The sequence below is a fragment of the Falco punctatus genome, assembly GCF_963210335.1.
Source record: "Falco punctatus genome assembly, chromosome: 12".
Classification (NCBI taxonomy): domain Eukaryota; kingdom Metazoa; phylum Chordata; class Aves; order Falconiformes; family Falconidae; genus Falco; species Falco punctatus.
In genome coordinates this window covers 21,980,378-22,000,288 of record NC_137592.1, presented here as the reverse complement: position 1 = coordinate 22,000,288, position 19,911 = coordinate 21,980,378, and the positions used below count along the sequence as shown (strand labels likewise).

At 42.8% G+C, this 19,911-nt stretch overlaps 1 protein-coding gene across 10 annotated transcripts in view; it reads right to left on the bottom strand.

Annotated features, from left to right (window-relative positions):
- Window positions 1-19,911, bottom strand: part of TRERF1 (transcriptional regulating factor 1) — a 102,463-nt gene that overhangs the window by 69,774 nt on the left and 12,778 nt on the right. For all 10 annotated transcript variants that reach the window (XM_080408633.1, XM_080408639.1, XM_080408635.1 and 7 more), the window contains one exon: window positions 1,887-1,942. The gene's annotated coding sequence lies outside the window, so the exon portion shown is untranslated. The remainder of the gene's footprint in view (window positions 1-1,886; window positions 1,943-19,911) is intronic.

Sequence of the window (19,911 nt, the reverse complement as noted above, 5' to 3'; positions counted from 1 at the left end):
GCCACAAGAGCTGCCCATGTTACAGCACTCTATTATCAGTATCTGCTTCACAAGGAACAGTACTTAAAATTAAGTAATATAAGATTTATATGCTATATAATATACATATAGTACGCAAGGAGTAGCATCTTAGGAAAACACTAGCAGCTGAATAAGTACGACTAAAACGCTGGCCCACATGCACACCTAAAGTCCCCAGCACCACACTGGCACCAGACAAATACACTTTTCACTCAACTGAATCTGCTAGAAAAACCAGCCCTATCCCATCCTGGCCACGCTGCTTTTCAACGAGAGCACAGGCACGCCAGCGGCGATGCTGCAGTGGGTACCGCAGGGCCTCCGGCCGCAGCGATGCCCGTGGCCAGCGTGCGATGGGACAGCAGCTGAACTGCCTGTGCACAGAGGGGTGCCAGTGCAGGTCGGGCTGAACACGCTCTAAGAAGTCTTGAAAGCAATTTTAATTACTCATTCTTGGAGCATAGGTAGACTGGTTTGAACATGTGCAAGTGAAGAAGCTCGTTTACATAACAAACAAGGTATGCATGCAAAGTGCTTTGTGTAATAGTACTGCAGACTGCAAGACCTCTCACCTGAAGAGCTATTTCACCAACTATACCCACACAAGACCACGTTTGGGTAGAGAGTAAGCCTTTAAATAAAATATTCCTCACATGATTCAACAGTGGCACGAAAAAGGATAGTCCAAATGGACAAAATGCCCAACACTCACAAAAAAACCTAAGCATCAAGCAAGCCTTTGATGCATGCATGCTCCACACAGTGCCAAGAGCCATTGAAAATTTTCAGTTCTTGCTTGGGCAGCCACGCTCCAAAGGGTGGCTCTACTTAGTAAACAGAACTTAAAGGGGGAGGGAGGGGAAGAGAAAAATATCCCAAGACTGTCTACAAGAACTAAATCTCTCAGTCCAAGAAAGAAGTCATTTAATCCTGGTCCTCACATAATGACGTGTAGCTATTTCCACTACATTTTCCAACCAACAGCCGAAAAGAACATGGGGGATTTTTGAGGCCTGTAAATGACACAGCACTCAGGAAGACAGAAGAGACAAAATTAAACATGTAAGTTAATGAGCTGGACAGTCACAGGGCAGATCATAGGTTGGAAGACTGACAATCCTATGTAATACTACTACTGTGTTTGGCTGTGTCTTGTTTGAATACAGTTGTCCCAACACCTAAGAGTTTTAAAGACATCTAACTCCTCACTACCAGTGGAAGCCTCTGAACCAGAAACCAAAAGAAAACAAAAAACTAAACACTGCCTTTTAAAAACACTGCTATTAATAAAAAATAATAATAAAAAAAATCAGCAAACCTATACCTTCCTTCAGTGCATTAGTGACAGCAAATACTCATTTCAAACACTCATTTCAGACTCAAACTTAGGAGGTTTTCTACTCATATACATTCTGTCCTAATAAAAGCAGTCCAAATTAAAAAATACTGCAACAGGAAAAAAGTTTTAAAGCACAGATCTTTTTACTTTTCAAATGTCGGGGGGGAAGTGGGCATGTCTCAAAACTGAACTAAAAAAACCCCTCTTTACCTCATCTGTTACTTTATAAAAAGCTCTAAAATAGTAAGATAAGTATGAACGATCTTGCTAACCTCCATGCCTGGAAAGGCATGCATTTGTGTCTTCTGGACTTAGTACATCAGTTCACCAGGAAAAAGGACTAGGACAGAAGCTGAACAGAACAGAGATGGTCTCTGCTCTGAGAATCAGAAGCACATGCAACTTAAAAATAAATCCCTCAATTATTTGCAGGGTTCTGTCAGGGAAAGAAACTGTCATCTTCAACCCAAACAGCAAAACACTGAAACTTTTTGTATAAGAACATGTTTATCTTACCCTCTCTTACCTTATCAGACACATCTCCTCGTCCTATTTAGAATCCAGCAAGTCATAAAATTCCATCTGTAACAAAAGGAAAAGTTCATCAATACCTCCTGATAACCTTACCACAAAAGGCTAATAAACAGTTCAAGGGGGGGAAAAAAAAAAAAAAAAAAAAAGTTAAACTTCTGCTGCCATTCCAGTATAATCTACACCCCAGGCAAGTCACCCTCCTGTCTGCGGCAACCTGGGAAACCTGGATATAAAGGTATTAAAGATGTTGTAACATGTTCTCTAAGAAACACACTTTTCCTCCTTCAGCAAGGATAACAGAGGTGGCCAAAGAGTACAGGTTGCCTTGCCGAGTCATAAATAAGTCTGCAGCATCCTCTCATTAAATTAAATGAGCATCAAATTACATAATGTGAATGGTCGTAAAATGAAACCAATGGTAATGGCTAGAAATAATCACAGCAGTGTTATACATCGTGGAGACAATTTTCCATCAGTGTATCAAACCTGGGTATGCAGCACCTTTTATCTCCAGGCCAAGAAACTGTCAGCACGCAGCCTTTCTTAAATACAGTAAAGCATGCAAGAAACAGATGGAACAAAGCACTCATGCACAAGTTTAAATGATGCCTACCCTGAACAAGGACATATAATTTCTTAACACCTTTACAAACCCACCTTTCAATGAAACAAAGATGTTTTTATAATATAGGTAAACATGACACATACCTAGGATCAGAGGAAACAGTACCACACACCTAACCAACAAAACTGCAATCTTGGAATTGTCAATAACATTCAGTCACGATAGACCTGGGCTTGAACAAACGCTTTTCTATGGCACTATTAAGCAAAGTTATAGTCTCTGTGTGTGTATAAAGCTGCAATCCAGCCAGTCCACAAGTCACTAGGGCAGAAGTGTGACCTCTCATCTGGCAACTTAGAAAAGCGTAAGTCTGCCTAGAGTGAGAAACGCGAATCAAGCATCTAAAAAAAATCAAACCTACCAATCCCTCCCCATACCCTTTTATAGCCTTTTCAGCATCCTGCCCACAAGCCCTAGAAGCCAGATAGTCCAGTGCCAGGATGGAAAAGGCCAGAACTCTGTAAATGTGAAAGAGTACACTGTAGGAGAGAATACTACTTAGAAAAAAGCCAATAAAAATCAAAAAACAACCAACCCTTAATTTTTCAGTCCACTTACCTAGGGAGAGATATGGCAGGAATGGAAGGATTTGAAGCAAGTAGTTTTCATGTTTGCTTACTTGTCCTGGACTGATGCTACTGACAGTATCCCTGTGCCTAAAGTACAAAACTAGATGCAAAAAAACTGATTATGTTTTAGTGGTCTGACATCCCCAGATTGCACCCTCGCTTCATTTTCCTTGGACACCAAGCAGCCGTGATGCCAACAGACCCCAGCTGGAACCACAGGTGCTCAGCACCAGGGAAAGGTGACATCCTTCACCATGCTGCACTTCCATTTCCCTGCCAGCAAAATGGGGATGGTGGCACTTTAGTCCCCAGCCAGAAGGGCTGCCTGGGAGCCAGGGTCCAGACTGCCTGCTCAGGGATGCTTCTCTATTTTCCCTTTAAGTGTACACTTCAAGCACTATAAATAAACCTTTCAACCATTAAATACCATTCTCATCTTCTACTGATGTTTGTTTATTTTTTTGCGTTACCAGAACAGTATGACAATATACTTCCACCATTGGGGAGGGGTGGGGATTCTTTTGTTGTTGTTTTTTCTATGAAGAAGAGATCTTTTGCCCATGTGACAAAAATTTGAACAAAAGAGAGACACTGACCAAGAGCCCACTTGAGTATCCCTACCCTCCTATTCCCCTGCCAACCCAGTAAAATTCCTCAGAACACAACCTCTTCCTGGCTATTTTCAGAGAAACTGCAGCAATCATGCAAGAACAATGGGGAAGTTTGTTTTACTTGAAGAGTAAATGTTTTGCAGCTTCCAATGTAAATATTTTAATTAATGGATTTTTTTTATTTTAACTCTCTACTGCCTTGTGTTCACATTCACACAGAGCTACTACGACAGAAGCTGCACTCAGCTTCTATAAAAGAAAGGAAGACAGAAATACATCACAGAAAAATGACACATTGACTTCAGCAAAAGCACCTTCATAAGCAAATCGAAACTCACTGGACATTTGCTGGTAAAGATCTGGGATGAAAAGAATTACAGAGAACAGAGGCTGTTCATTTCCTGAGTCTGGCTGAAGGCTCGTGTTAGTTCCCATCAAGATAGCGGGCCTATTTTAATAGCCAACTTGTAGAAAACCACAACCTGATCTGTTTCCAAAACACTGTGTACACTCGATGACCAGGCTACAAGCAAAAAGCAACGACTGCCTTTTTACCTCAGCCACCAACGCAGTGGCTCGTAACCACTCCCATTACTCTGCAACCACATCACAGAAATGCTCAAATCTCCTCTTAATGATCCGTAAACCAAGCGCCATGGACTCTGTTAGCAGGGTGGGACTTGGATTCACCCTCTCTGAGCAGGACTGTTTCAGTCCCACAGAAGGTGGCTGGACAGAGATGCCAGGCCATCCTGCACATGCTCCTCCAATGGTTTCTGGATCCAGCAGCACCTCCAGGTACAGGTAGCTCTCCCACTCCAAACAGCCCCTCCCCCTACAGAAACCACCTCCCTCCTCTGCCCCCAGATATGGGGGTAGAGCTTGGATGTAATATTAGCAGATGGCTGGCATTCAAAATTTTTTTTTAATTTTTTTTTTTTTTTTTCAAATGAAGTGGGACACAGATGGTGCTGTTCCTGCTTTCCCAAAGCCTGACCGGAACATGAACGTAGACCTGTTGGAGCTAAGAAGCTCAACCCTATAGCGTGTTTCTGAAGAGCTGCAGAAACTACTGCACAGACCAGTTTAGCCTGAACCAGTCCCACACATGGCAGTGTTTCCCTTCCCCTGCTTTTACCTGAATGGGAGGTTTTGTTCCTCTTGTACTGACCTCACCACACTTGATGCCTGTTAGTAACATCTTTCTAGAAGTTCAACAAGCCGCTCCACCGAAATTCCCTGCCACTGTCAGCAATATGCATGCTACCCCAGGTAAAATTTTCATTGTATCTGTCAAAACCCCACTGCATTGGTACCCTTCCACTGCCTCATGTGAGATGTTGGTTGAGCACTCCTAAGACTTCCCAGATTCTGCAGTTCTCGCAGCCACCATCCACGCTAGCAGCTCTATCACCTCCAGGCCACCGTGGTGGTGGCACTTGGCTCACCACATCCCACGAGGCAGCAGGTAGTGCTGGAAAGGATGGGAAGAAGCCCACTGCCTTCTTTCCTGCAGAGGCTACTAAGTTAAGGAGGAGCAAGATCTCTTGATTGCAGTTCATTGAGAACAAACCTTCCACAGTCCTAAATTAGTAAATGCTATCAACCACTCCCCGTTAGGACAGGAGACGGGGGGCAGTGGGCAGACAGAATGCCTGTTAATTGACAGAAATCCTCTAATTTGGTAGCAGCAGGAGATACTGGCGACAAGGGGACAACTGCTTTTTCTGCATAGGCAGCCTGAGGCTGGTGTTCACACAGAAGGAAGTGGATGTGAGCAGATCCATCACCCCTCACAGCATGCACCCACCTCTGTACCCATCTTCTGTGAAGGGTAAACACACACCGAAGGGCAACGCTGTCAGAGAGGTCCCCTTGCGGCAGGGCTATGGGGAAATGTGTTTGCAAGACACCTTGCCTGTCCCTGCCAAAGTGAAACTGAATCTCCTGATCATGCATTTGAGCGTTATTAACTACCGCTATGACTGCACACGCATGTACAGTATCAGCTTTAGCTTCCACACCAGCAAAGCCTTTTTTTTTTTTTTTTTTTTTTTTTTTGTTAAACATTTGTTTCTCTATATTCCCTATCAGATTTCCAGGCTATACGCGCAACATTAAAACACAGAGTAAGAATCAAAAGCATAAATATGTCTGCTCAGAGAAGAGCTCTTGCAAAATAAACTCATACCACTTTTAATGAAAGACCCAAGTGAGGAGGCAGACTTTGCATTAAGCCCTCAATGCGCATGACTCTGGAAAAGGAGATTTCTTTCTTTGCAAGCAAAACACCTAAGGCTTATGCTGGTCCTTCCATCTTCCCCTCTGACCTCTTCTAGGAAGCTACTGCACTCTGCTTTTTCATGTGCCTATTTAATCAGCAACGTGAAACTCACACAACCTTACCAGTGTCTCTGTGGTCTTGTCACCAGGGCAATGAGCAGAAACACTCCCCAAAGGAGCGGTACGGTACATTCATAAGTCTCCCATGCCCACGGGATGGAAAAGAGAACGAGGAGAGAACAGATGAATGTTAATCTCTCCCCCTTGCCGTGAGCAGCAGTCTGTACTCTCCCACGCAGAGAAAAGGGAGGCTGTACAATTTGTGGAGGCCAAACTGTCTGGGAAAATGTAGAGAGAAAGCCAGAACCGATGGCAAATTCTCTTCTCTATCGATTCTCTTACCGTTAAGAAAGTGAAAGTCAGCCACTGAGCTGCTGATGGAAGATGAGACCACAGGGTCTTGAAGGTGCTGCTTTTACACAAACCACAGAGCTGACCTACTCACAATGGTATCAGTTCAACATATTTGCTACCCAAAACACTCTGCTCGCACGCTTGCACTGTATGACTCCTTACGGGGATTACATGTTTTGTCTGATCATGGGAACACACAAAAAGGACCCAAGACCACTCCGTTATGGATGTTAACGCTCAAATGTAGAACTCCTCTCTACCCTACCTAATTCCGAGCACCTGCATCCTAACCATGAGTAGGTAGCCAATAAGCACACAAAATACTGAGCTTGGAGCAGTTGCTGCCACATACACTTCTTTAACTGATTTGTGTCTCAAAGGTGTCTGTCAGCACGCAGTACTGTACATGTGCCAAACAAGAGCACGGGGGAGAAGCTCTAAGCAGGAAACAGAAGCTCATCTTAGATTAGCACAGCTCACTCAAGAGCAGTGCTATGCTCAGATTTGACTTTGATTTGCAAAGCTTGCCATCATTGGCTAAGAAGATGTTAGAAGTTTTGTTAAAAAAAGCCAAAAAAGAAAGCCAGAAAGCTAAAACAAACACACAAATGAAGTTGCCCTGGCAGCAGTCAGTACCTTTAAAACCTATGTAAGATGTACCTTTCTCAGCTCCTGTTTTACAGCATCCTGCTTCCTGCTTTCCCACCTCCCCTTCCAGCTGAAGGCAAACGCTCCGATGGGCACCTCCCAGGACTCCAGCACATCGCATGCAAAAAGATGTGGCAAAGAGAACAAGAAGAGTGTCTCCCCACTGCAAGGGCCTGAGGCAACACCAGCCTGATCTTGAGAGTCCTTCCCCACCACCCCCAAATCCCTACTGTAAGAGGAACACTTTGTAGCCTGTTCAGATGTCTTACATATAAGCGAAGTCCAATACCACACTTGGCTCCAAGGAAATTTTAAATGGCACCTCGGTGGGCTGGCAGCAGGCTTCCAGATCTCACCATTAATTCCAAAATTAACAGACCTGGAGTCATCACACAGCCCGAAAATGGCAGATCCTACCCTCAAACACATGCGTCAGCAATTGCAGCCATGGTTTCAATTATGCTAATACCTGGCCACTAGGAACCACTCCGAAAGAATTCACTTGTTTACCCTAACTCATGATAAATCATGGCAGCAGAGACATACTGCAACCAGCAACTTGATCATGGGCAAGGTGGAAGGTTTTCTCCAGGTAATCTAGAGAAGAAATCTGAGCCTTAAAGGAAAAACTTAAAGATTCGGGGGGGGGGGGGGGGGACGACACGGACACGCGACCCCCCACTATTTAATGTTAGTATTTATTAATATTTGGGCTTCAGCTGTGGATAAAGAGACCAGAATCTCACTGCCTGTGCACATATTTAAGACTGTTTACACGTGAGGTCCAAAAGGATGTCCTCATTTTATAAATAATTTGATCTGATGACCACATCAGAAAAATGCAGCTTGAGGCTACATACAGAGGCAAAACACTTGGCTACTGATGTCTAAAGGGGGAGGGGGCAAAGGCTAAACATCAGAGTCACTAAAACTCAGCAAATGGTTTATAGTTGAAGCTAAGCACATAACATACTGCACATTCACCACACACCAAACTGACTCTTCTTAAACTTCTAAAAGCTGTGCTTACCACAAAGTAATTTTAAGTATTAAATACAAGATTCATCTTAATGTAAACGCTCCATCTGTTACTTGTACCTGACCACATAAGCCATCCGGCAATGCCTTACTCCTCCAGCGTGGCAGGCACAACACATTAGAAAGAGCATTTGTGGAGCCACCAGGGCCAGGTAGCACATAGACGGCATCGGGTGAAGCTGAGACTTCTCTCTCCCAGGAACAAGAAGAAAAGGTTCCCAGAATATTTACTGGCTGAGCTCAAACCCTGCGTTTTTGTTTTCCTTTGTCACATGGTCTCATATGTCTGCATATATGGTTGTAGTTACAAGTATATATAATTTGCTTAAGATCAATCACTTTGCATGCCAGGGCAGCAGGGGAAACAGAAACCCCTCACACAAGAATCTCATTACCTTACAAAGAAATACTATTTCCAGCTAAAATTTGCTCTTCAGTTCAGTCAAATGCACAAACTTAACTTTTTTGTAGTTGTTTCTCAACTAAGAACCTGTGAACAACATAAGAATACCACAAACAGTCTCAAAAGGTGGTTGAAGACGTATTTGCTACCCAAAATTTTGGTTAGACTTCCTAAATTGAGCAAATAATGGGAATTTTGTGATGTTCCCTACTGTCTGCTGCAAGCCATAATGCCAGGTCACACTCCAAATTCAAAGCAAGCCCTGGTACAGTGTGTTTAAAGCAAGAGGCAATCAAGAGGTCTGTGTGCAGAAGGAAAGAATACAGGTGCTTTTTTTTTTTAAAAAAAAAAAAAAAAAAAAAAAAAGGCCAGCAGTGTACTTGTAATTTTGGTGTAGCTGTGTTTTGTTTAGCTACAGATACTGTATATACATTACCTGATATACACTATCAGTAGACAACATCTGATATAGACTATCAGTAAAGAATAGCTGACAATAAAGTAGAAGACCATGCTTTTAACACCTACATTCTGACCCAGAGGAGCAATGAGGACTGCAAGCATTTAACTTGAAATCAGTGACCACATGTAGTAAGAAAGGCTTGCCAGGATGTGATCCTTAATTATGACTTCATCCTGCACAGCTCCCTTGAAAAACGATCAGCTGAGACATCTTGCCCAAAGCAGCTCCTGCAGAGCACATCCCAACCAAAGAGGAGACCAGGGTGCCAAAAACAACAATAAAGTTTTCCCCTCAAATAATGAGGTATCCCTTATAATTCAGCCCTATAAAACCAGATTTGTCAAGTTGTAAACTGGGTTGCAGCAATATTTTACAGCATAAATTACAGCATAAATCTTTCTTACACCCTAGTAAAGATGCCTAATAATTTCATATGCTATAATTTATTTTTTTTTAATCTGGAACTCATCAAAAATCACCTGAAATATGCAACTTACGTTTTACAGTCCATTTTCCATATAGGTATAGATTCCAAAATGTAACTTTCACATTCTTTGCATGGAAAAACGTTCCAAAAGTGCATTTACATGTAGACTAAGAAAGGTTGTAATTACCTCTCTTGGGTTTCTTAGGTAGGTCAGTGCACATCCTACAAAGGCTTCTGTATTATCCCATGATATTCATTGAGCATCATTTTTTTCCTGAAAGCAGCAGAACCTCTTGAAAAGAATTACACCAAGCAAAATTTTCGTAAGAAAAAAGTGAGATTCCAGAGCCAGAACTTTTGGAACTTTTTAAACTTTTTATTAAAAGTTTCACAGTCCTTTTTTGATGAAATGGATTGCCACACAAAATGCTGAATTACAACTGCCTCATACACTATTTCAGTGGATAACATGCATAGATGCCATATTAAAAAAAAAAAAAATAAAAGCAAGGAGAAGACATTTCAATGGATGGGGGGGGGGGGGGGGGGAAGACACTACCAGTACTTATTAAATTTGTTATTAAAATTTGTAATTCCCATTTCCTCCTAACTAATCAGGTCTGTAATAAAACAAATACCATTTCAAAGCAGTTACCATGTCTGTATAAACCACCACTGTAAAAAGTTAAGAATATGACCACATCAAGCACTACAGAATATATACTTTTTTCTTCATGAAATAGTTACGATGAAAACGGCTACATAAATGTTAAGATTGCTCAAAGCTGGGGGGGGCGGGGGGGAAGCAGTGATGTCATTATTTTCCTGCTCCTTCCGAGAAGTAAGCACAGTTTAGATCCTCCCTTCCTGCTGTCTCGTTTAACTTTTCTTAACCCAAGAAACACAGGACGGGCACAGCAGCACTTCAGTGCTGAGATGAGCAGAGGAAGCTGGGACAAGTCAGTTTTGCATCTCACCAAAAGCCTCTTCACAGCAATTCAATAAAATCTGTGCTGCCAGGAGTTAAAGGCGAGCTGACTTCTTACTTGCTCTTCTCCACGAGCACGCATGCTATTTTTTTTTTTCTTTACCCTGTTCAGCCAAGGGTCACCTGCAGTGTATGGAGAAGCTAATTTGTGGTCCCAATCCTGCAAAACCCTAGCAGAAGGCCCCAAAAAGCATCTAAATTGAGTAGGCAGCAATTCAGATGTGTTTGACTAGTCTGCTTATTGCATGATGGCACTCCCTGGAGTTCAGTCTTGATACTTAAGTCTCAGATACCTCGTGGCTTAAGTCAAGATAGTGTCACAACCATTTCACAACTTGCTGTCAGATCTTCGAGACAATTTTAAAGAAGGGAAAAAAAAGAAAAAAAGTGGGCTGTGGTTTGGGGTTTTTTTCTTTTTAAGCTTCAAATGTTTTACACTGGGGCAAGGCTTTAACAAAAATGTTACTTTAGGTAACTGACTGTAGCCCTTTTCCCTGAGATTAAATGATATCAAACAATTCCTAAAGAGCCAGGCAATCAAAAAGCAGTTCCCCGCCAAAAAGCCAAGTTCATACCATCCAAGGAAGTTCCCAACCCTGTTTTTAGACTAACGTACAGCCAAGCCTATTGCTTCTCTCTTGGTTGCCACACTGAAACAGTGGGAACTTTACTTTCCCTTTTACTTCATTTACCAAACCACTAACTTTCCTGTGCTCCAGCCCCCCATTACGGGTGCTCAGGCTGGGCTGGCTGCAGGGCTCAGGCAGGTTTCCGAGAGGCTGGGGCAGGCGGGAGGGTCAGTCTGTATTTTGCTTTTTTGGAGTCAAACACTGGACCTAAGGCTGGTAACAGGAAACTCCTCAGTTAACCATTTCTCCCAGCATTCCCAAGAAACAATCTGCCTGGAAGGTTTTGGGTTTGTTTTTTTTCCAATTTAAGGGGAAGAAAAAAAAAAAAAAAGACAAGACAGACGACAAAAAACCAAGAACTCTGTTATCTAAGATTAATACCCTGTTTCCCCATAGTTTTTGAGAACTGGGTTGGCTTTTCCACCCAAGGAGGAAGTGAGGCAAGACTCCAAGAGCTGTTGGACTGATGATTGGGCTGGTGACGATCTGCAGAAACTCCACAGAGCTCAGTAAAATTATCCTGCATTTATTTATAGTTCCGTCAATAAATGCAAGATCTGGTAAAAATGGTTTTCACATATTGAAACTGTACTAGCCTTAAAGATTTACTTCTAGCTGATTCCTGACTTTTGAATTACTCATAAAGGAGGGACCTGTCTTAATTCTTGTCTTTCTAAATTTGCTTCCCCAGGCACCTCAGTTAATTCGGTGCATCTACTACAATTAAAGCTTACTTCTGTCATTCTGCTCTGTGCTTTGTATTCTACAACATGTGCAGTTTTATGCACCCGTGAAATGCAAACTAGAATTTGTTTGTTTTTAAACAAGTGGCACACAATAAATAGAAGTAGTATAAATATCTAACCTTATATTACCAAATCACCAGTACTTCCAAGCAAGGATTTTTATTCAGTTAGCTTTCTTAAAACACACACATCCCAAAAAGAGAGCACCCAACACAAGAAAACACAAAATCCTCTCCCTAGAGTAGCATTTACTTGCTGTGAAAAGTCTGTATTTTCCTTAACTGGAACATTTTCATAGCTGGGAAAACAATGCATAAAGAATTGGCTATATTCACATGCTTGTACACTACCAGTTAAAATACTTCTTCAAGGAAGTTTAACCAGAGTTATATCTAACACGCACAGTCACGTAAGTAGTGCTGTCCACAAAATAATTACCAACAAAAAAATATTTCTATAAACAGCAGAGGAAAGGCACGGTAATGTTTATTAGACAGGTGTATCATCTCACCAGTCAGACTCTGAGCTTTTATGGCATTACAATTAACACCATAATTTTTTAACTATCACAGCCTTCGTCTTCGTACTTGGCAGAGTTTGCACCTATTTCCAATGCCCTTAGTCTTGAATATGAAATCAAGGTACCCAAATTATTAAAATCCTCAACATTCGCTACTGTCCTCCCTGTCTTCAACTCTCAAAAAATACCCAAAACCAAACGCATCCCCAACACCTCTGCCCTGAAGTACGCTTTCTAGGTTTTCAGATACAGAAGCGGCTGGAGTTTGCCCCAGCTGACCTGTACAACTTTGATGATTGCATTTTCAAAATAGAAGTCAGGAAATTAGTCATGGTAGAGTAGCATCTCTAGGGGACAGCCTGGGTGGCCACCAGTAAGACACACGTGGAAGGATGTGGAGAGAAGAAGATTGGTATCTACCACTTCCTCTCTTATGCCAGAAAGATTAGAAGAGGCAAGAGAGCCCTTCCCCATCGCTGCGGGCTCAGCCCCAGGCACAGCAGAGGGCTAACGCTGACATTCCTGCATAACCTGAGCTGGTGGGGAAATTCCTCAAAGCCAAAACCAGATGACTTCACCATTTTGGTTAAATGGTGACTTCTTGAATTGTGTTGGAGAGTAGCTGTTACACAAACAAGACCACCAGCCTGTAAGGGATCAGACCTGCAGAAGGACAGTGCTTTCCAGTCACCAGCCTGTTTAGCAGGAGGGTCAGCAGAACATCCTAAAACACGCCACCTCCTCCCTATGGCAAACCCACAAAAAAAGGCTTCTTCTTTCCCCCCCCCCCCCTCCCACACGAGGAAAGGAGGGTCCCAAATTACCACAGCAGGAAAAACTCACTTGGTGGAATGGGTGATTTCTCCAGGAGCTGGTCCATGCCCCAGCCCCAGCAAAAAGACTGTGCAGTGAAAGGTACATGTCTGAGTGGACTCGCCCCGCAGGCAGCCAGCAAAAGGCAGTGCTCTTCCCAAAGAAATTTTAGGAGCTAAAGCACTCGGTAACTACCCCTTACACAAACCTGAGCAGCTTAATTTTGGGTACGATCCAGAGCCAAGACAGAGCTGTTCAGCTAATCCAACAGATCTCACCCATTACCCAGAGCACATACCAGTTGTTTGCAGTGCCAGCTCAGCACACCTTCCAAGCCTGTGGTCCCCAACGACAACACCAAAAACCTGCTTTTCCTCACACACTTCCACATCACTCACAGAGGATGACAAAAAGAACAAAACAATCCTGCGAGAAACAGAGGGAAAGCTGCGCAGAAAGCCCAAAAACATACCCGGCACCAAGAGGGGGAGAAGTGGAAGCCAGTGGACTGAATTCACAGGGCATCAGAAGCCTGGTGGATAGCTGCTCTGTGAACAAAGACTGTAGGCTGGGAGTAACTTCCACAATGGCTCCAAGAGCTTCAGGATGACTAGAGGAGAAGACCCTCATTTCTCTACAATGGTATCAACCTTCCTAAAGAGTCTCGAGCAACCTCCATATCACTGCCAACAAATGCCTTCCAAAAGACTCAGCCTAACGCTTTGGTCTGCATTTCTTTCTCTCATTTGCCTCTTTGCACACCTCCCATTAGTCTCCCTTCCCTATCTGTGGTATTGGGCATGGGGTCCGGGCACAGCAGCACTGCCTGGCACCCAGAGGTGAGGGAGCCAACGTGTCCCCCTCCTTGGCCACAGCAAGCTCAGGAGCAGGGGCTGGGGCAGAAGAGCTGAGCTGGGAAGCCAGCCTTAGCTGGCAGCAATGACAATCTGGCCAAACCCAATTAATACACCTGTAACGCTGGTTTCTGAGGGACTGGTGACTTCAGACTGCAAGGGCTTCTCAAGGGAACTCCATGATGCTCTTCTTTACCCTCACTAACACGACTTGCTTGTTTTTTCAAAAGCAGGGAAGCTAACAATCATTTCTACTCAGAGCTGTATAACAAAACTGAAGTCTTTCCTTTTTGCACTGAGAAGCACCTTGCAAAACACATTTTAGTTGTCTTTACATAGAAAAATATGTATTCTTTTCAAGCTTTAGTGGTTTCACTTTTGCATCTTCACTTTCCAAGCACCAGCATGAATTTTCCAGATTTTTAACCACACAGTAATTACACAGGCTAGGTCCCTTTCTCTGAAACTTCAGATGTTAATTAACAGTGAAAGGGCCATGTTAATAGCTTTACTTTTTTCAGCTTGCTGGGATCACTGCTGTACTCCAATTTCATACAGCCAGGAAAGGGGAAAATGTACACAAACAATGGTGGCAAGTAAGCTACAAGTGGGCTGTGGGTTAGCAAGAAAATGAAAAATTGATGGATGAATAATGCGGGAATGATGGATTGGGTTATTGAGTTCTATGCACGAATAGGACTGTGTGACAGGTGCATATTTATACCACACACAAATGTTTGGTGAGTTGGAGTTTCTCTTTTGCCTTCTGTCATGTTCATTTATGTAGCATGCTCCCACAGCTCCTACCAAGAGCCAAGCTCTCCGGCAGTCTGTGCTGTCTCCTGGAGATGGAAAAGCCTGCTTTTGGCCCAAATAGCATTCACCAATTTTTTTCTGGGCATTTTTGGAAGTAAATTAAGGATATTGACAATTCTTTTCGTCCCAGGATAAAGGAATGTAACAACACAAAATCATACAATGCCATTTGTACTTAAAACTCAATAGTTTCAAGATCAATCTTTTTCAGCTATTAAAACAAGTCAGAAGGTGCTGGGGGGAGGCAAAACTTACACTTCAAAATACTGCTTCTGATATTTGAGTGGTTTAATACAGATACTACCCCATAAACTCTTCAGCATCACATTTATGAGCAGAGGGACATATTTATTTCTTTGGATTGGAAATGTGGAGTAGATGACCATCACATCACTGGTGAAAACTGCTGTGTCATAAAATAACCCACAGCCACTTGAATTTGTAAGTTCCTCTGACAAAGTAGCATGTGCCAAGCCAGGCAATCCTGATGAATTACATTAGAAGCCTGCAGACTTCTCAGAAATAATTAATTTGCTAAGAGCTGTGTCTGCACAAAGACATAGATATACTCATGCTTCTGAAGGAAAATAAATTCTTACTTCTTGCATCCATGTATTTTCACATGAGCATAAACCTGTAAGATTATTAACTGTAATAAAGCTCTAAAATGTATGCTAAAATGGTGTTTCAGGGCAGCATCAGACACTCCAAAAACATATATATGCTGAATTCTAGCATACTACATAAAGGCAAGTTTCAACTAGAAAGCTTTACTGTGATTTGTGGTACTTTGAAAGAACTCTTGTAAAAATTTTAATAGTTTAAAATATTGGAGCTTAGTCCCAAAGAGATGTAGCTAACGCTAAACTGCCATTTTAATGGCATTTTTGCACCCTCTCTCCATGCCCTACTTTATAAATAAACCTCTAGACTTTTTATTGATTTTTTTAACATGATAGATTGAGTCTCTCTGGCAGAGAGGACCAAAGAACAGAACATGAAAAATTACAGGTTCGCAGTTTGTGAAACGGACAACAATAACAAAAACCCCGAGGGAAAACAACTGTAATATAATGCATATACGCCTGCGTTCATTGCTTTTCAGATCTGCACTCTCTGTGCACCTCTCTCTCTCTCTCCCCCCGACTTCTTTATTAAACTTAGTGTCAGAAACTATTAAAGGACTATCATATACAGGTATATCACGTGCTGCACATCTTTTTCAGTTACAAAGCATAAACTTGACTTCAGTGTCTGACCTGAGTAGCGCTTGCTCTGAAGTGGTATAGGACATGCCACCAAAATTACCTCAAAAAGTTTTGTAGTAGTTCCAAGGTCTAGCCTAGGTTCTGCAGGTGCAGAAGTTAAAACATTCAAGAAAGGGGATTTTATGGTGTATACGCAGCAAGAGCTAGTTAATACAGTTAGCTGGTCTTATGGGGTCCTGTGCCAGACAACTCATCAGAACACTGTCCCGCCAACCCAAATTTGGTGAATGTCACCAAGCGCATCTCTGGTCAAGCTGTGAGATCACTACTCCTCCTACCACCCAGCTCAGAAATATACTAAGAAACATACAGTGGCAGAGTAAAAACTTACTACCCACGTGCACGAATGCAAGTGTAATGGGTTCATAACTTACCCACATGAAAAAAGGCACTGTTAGTTTTCTGACACACCGAGGGACCTACTTTGCTCACGTGACCCCATTTTCAGTTACCAACATTTTGCAAGGCATAAGCAGAACAGCTGATACCACAGGTTACTTTCTTACACAGGGAAGAACATGAAAGACAACCACCCGCCCCCCCCCCCCCCCCAAAAAAAAAAAGGAAAAACAACAGAATGCCAGCAGCAAAACCTAAACTTATTAAGTACAATCATAGATACTCAGCAGTCTTTTGTCTTTACCCCATTTGGTTTGTCTCTCCTTACTACAATGTAATTTTTAAAATCTGGATCTGTTCACTATATATGTGATTAAATTAAAAAGATTCCTTGAACACATGACTGTGCAATATCATTTGAATTCTTTGCAGGATCTTGCAAATTCCGTGTGCTTAATTTTAGAAACAAGGACAACAAAAAAAATTCAAAACCCCAACAACAACGTCTGCCATTTCCATATGTGCTCTATATTTTACTAGTTCTTTACCAGAAATGTAAAAAAATAAAATAAAATAAAATAAAAAAGAAAACCAACAAACCCTCTACAAAAAGAATGTTAGGGGCATTATGTCTTCCCTGACACTTTGAAATATAAGATACTTCTGAATTGTCAGTCTCCTAGAAATCTGTTACACCAAGCTATAAGTTTCCCCACTGATACACAAAAGGAATAGCAATTCAGAGAGCTCTTTGTGAGGATGTGAAGGTGGTGTGACAGCAGTATTGGGAATACTGGGGGATTCTGGCCATGCAATGCCCCAAAATGATTTCCAGTGGACACAGTTCATTGTTCCAAGTCCAGGGTGACTAAAATTCTCCCCACATCTTCATCTCAGTGGTTTTTCTTCAGATGATGGAAGGAGACACAAGATCAACAATTACTATCACAGAAGCAACCAATGGGGACCTAATACACACGCATGCAATGTGCATGCAGCAACCTGCAATACAACCAGAATATCTCAGGATACCAAACAAACATACAGGGAAAGGTGGGTTCAAAGAGTGGGAAACTACCAAACAAGAGATTTCATGTCACATCTCCAACCAGCCCATACCACCTAAGACACCAAGCAGGCATGCAATGCCATGTCCAATATAGTTCCTGTGGGCTGGTGCACACACCAAAAGGGCTGGTGCTTTTTCCTTGATTCAGCCAAACCAGATACACAGACTCCAAAACAGACCTCCTGCCTCCTTCTTGAAGGTCACACCTCTCTCTGCAGGGGAACTGTGGAGCTGAAGCACCAAGACTGCTACCAACTGTGCTGTTGCTCTGTGAGGAACATGACCTTCAGAGGCCAACAGTTTCTACCTGGCCTTTGTGTTGGCACTAACCTCACACAATTCTTTATCCCCATTAAGCGTCTGATTTTTAAATACTGCTCCGCCTCAGCTCACAGGCACTTGCTACTGACAATTATCAGAGAACATATGTAAGAAAAAAAAGAATAGCATATGGCTACACAAGTAACTACAGCGATGAAGTGCTCCTCACAGGCTCTAAAAGGGACAAGTAATTTCACCAGTCTTCCAAGGGGCCACCTCCACCGGGTGTGTGAGCACCTACCGCTCGCACACATGGGGTAACACCAAGTAACACCAACACACACACCCCCAGGGTATCCCTCAGCACTTCTCCCTCCATCCCCTTCTCCTCCACTGCTACAGAAGAAAAGCTGAGCCAGAAGAGACCAAAAAAAAAAAAAAATCAAAGAGTATAAATGGATATCCATAGCTTTTGCATGCCAAGAGCCCAATCCAAAGCTGTTCCTGGAACCCTTCCCGCTGAAGGTGCCCGGAGGCCTCCTCACCTTCCTCCCACAGCAGAGCATGGCAAGACACAGGACCAGAAGGCAAATCTCTCCATGTCAATTGCAGCAACAGGTGCGTTTGTTTCACTGGGTTTTGTTTGTTTGGTTTTTAAAGTAATTGAGATCAGTCCCTTCCTTATTTCCTCAGACCTCCCAAAACAGCAAAGACAAACAAAAACATTCTGCATATAGGACATTATGACTGGAAATTTAGCAAGAGGAGAGTCGGGAGCATTGTTATCCTTTTGCTTTTGTCTCTGTGCACATTTTGTACCACCACCATCACAGCACCAAGCCCGATACATTCAAATGCACAAATTCAACAACACATTTCTCACTTTTCTCTTCTTCATGTCCTTTTCCACTGGGAAGTGACTTACTTTAAAAATTGCTTTATGATTAAAAAAGGCAGCAATCAACTCTTCCAAATGTCAACTGTAATTTGATTTCTGTTTCCCTCCTCACAGCTCCTCAGGCTCTCCCAGGAAAGCCCTGCGCCTCCATTCCACGCTCTGCCACAGCCGCAGCCCTCATGCCAGCCCCAACACCTCGGCACTCCTGGTAGAGACGAGGCGCTCTGTTCCCCGCTGCTGAGCTCAGCTTTCCGTGTGGATCACTCGGGCACAAGCTAAGAGCTCTAGTTCAAACACCCACCCGATCTCACAAGGGCAGGAGGTTTTAACCCGCAGGGCTGAGGGGACAGGCCGCAGCGGCCAGCTCCAGGCCCAGGCAGCAGCCCCGGCCACAGGCCGCGTGCCGGCCCTCACCTCCGCACGCTGCGCCGGCCACACGTCACGGCAGCAGCGTGCACGTTCCCAACCATTTCCAAAGTCTTTAGACCAGGTCTTTTATTTCTCTTCCTTGTACAAAATTCAGAGTGTTTATGGTTAAGTTATCAATGCACCACAGTTAGCAAGGGAAGACTCCCAGCACAGAGCTAATGCTCACTCAATAACCCAACAGGGAGGAGAAAAATCCCTCTGAATTTACCATGGCTGACGTAAGGTGTGATGTCATTTCCACACACAGACTAGTGAACGGAAGAAAAAAAAAAAACCAAAAAACAACCCTTTATTTCAGCTCCAAGAAGCAAGAGATATGTAAATGGCTTGGCCTCCATTTCAAATAAACAGTGTGAGATAACCCAAAAACTTAATAAGCCTTCATTCCCACTCTTCAGAGGGCTCCCAGCCCGCGCCAGGATCAGCTCACTGGGAGAGCAGGGAGCCAAGCCACTTGTACAGGCATGCAGCCACGGCTGCCCTCCCACCAGCCCTGCCAGGACGGTCTGGTTCTCACTCTTCAACAAGATGTTTGGGGTTTTTTTTACTATTATGGAGGAAGTAATTTTAAACAAACTATCAAAAAAAAAGCCCCCAAAAAACAACAAACCAAAAAACTTGCTGTAACAACTCTAAAGGTGTTTTGGTATGATTATGGGTGAAATTAACAATTCTCAGATTAAATAAAATCAAACAGATTAAACAAGCCAAGGAAAACAGGTGAAGATCAGAAAGAAAGGGCATCTAAGAATTATAAAAGATGCCCAGCTGAATTTAACAAAAAAATAAAACTTCAGCCAAAGAGAAGAAATTACTGAAAGAAAAACAAAAAACAAAAAAAAGTTACCGAATCTAGGTAACTCAGAAAAGGCTGCAGAGTAATTTTACCATTAAAAAAAAATATTA